The sequence below is a fragment of the Bison bison genome, unplaced genomic scaffold (genome assembly GCF_000754665.1).
Source record: "Bison bison bison isolate TAMUID 2011002044 unplaced genomic scaffold, Bison_UMD1.0 scf7180017854968, whole genome shotgun sequence".
NCBI classification, from domain to species: domain Eukaryota; kingdom Metazoa; phylum Chordata; class Mammalia; order Artiodactyla; family Bovidae; genus Bison; species Bison bison.
This window is the reverse complement of record NW_011485541.1, coordinates 1-567: the sequence shown is the minus strand read 5'-3', so window position 1 is coordinate 567 and position 567 is coordinate 1.

Sequence of the window (567 nt, the reverse complement as noted above, 5' to 3'; positions counted from 1 at the left end):
ACCCTGGGAACAGAGGCCACCTTGGCCCTGAGCAGGGGTTGCCAGAGCAGGTGGCTTAAGCATGCTCTGAAAATCCAAGGAGGCGCTGGTGCAAGCAGAAGTCGTCCGTGGCTTCACCATGGGACGTCCACACTGGCCAGGTGCTGCTGCTGGCCGCCTGCCGTCTGCCCCCCGCCCCCAGGGAGGCCACGTGGACCTGAGTGTGGAGCAGCCAGAGCCTTGCCACCGTCCTCAGCTCCAGTCTCATGTTATCTCTCCCACTGGCCCCAGTCCCAGGACTGGCTGTGAACTCAGCTGTCCTGGGCCTCAACCCCCGTGGCAGCCCATCTTTTCCAGGGCTACCTCATTTGTGGACCTGAGAGCAGAGTCACGGTGTGTAGACTCTCCTTTCTCCCATTCATTCCTGGAAAGTTCCAAACACTGGCAGGACTCAGGAGGCTCCAGAGCTGGAAACCTTTCTCATGGAAGGCCCTGGGGTGGGGTAGGGGGGAGAACTCCAATTCTGTTATTAGGTGCCCAAATGACCTTGGCCAGGTCACCTGCCCTCTCTAGGCTTCAGTTTCCATA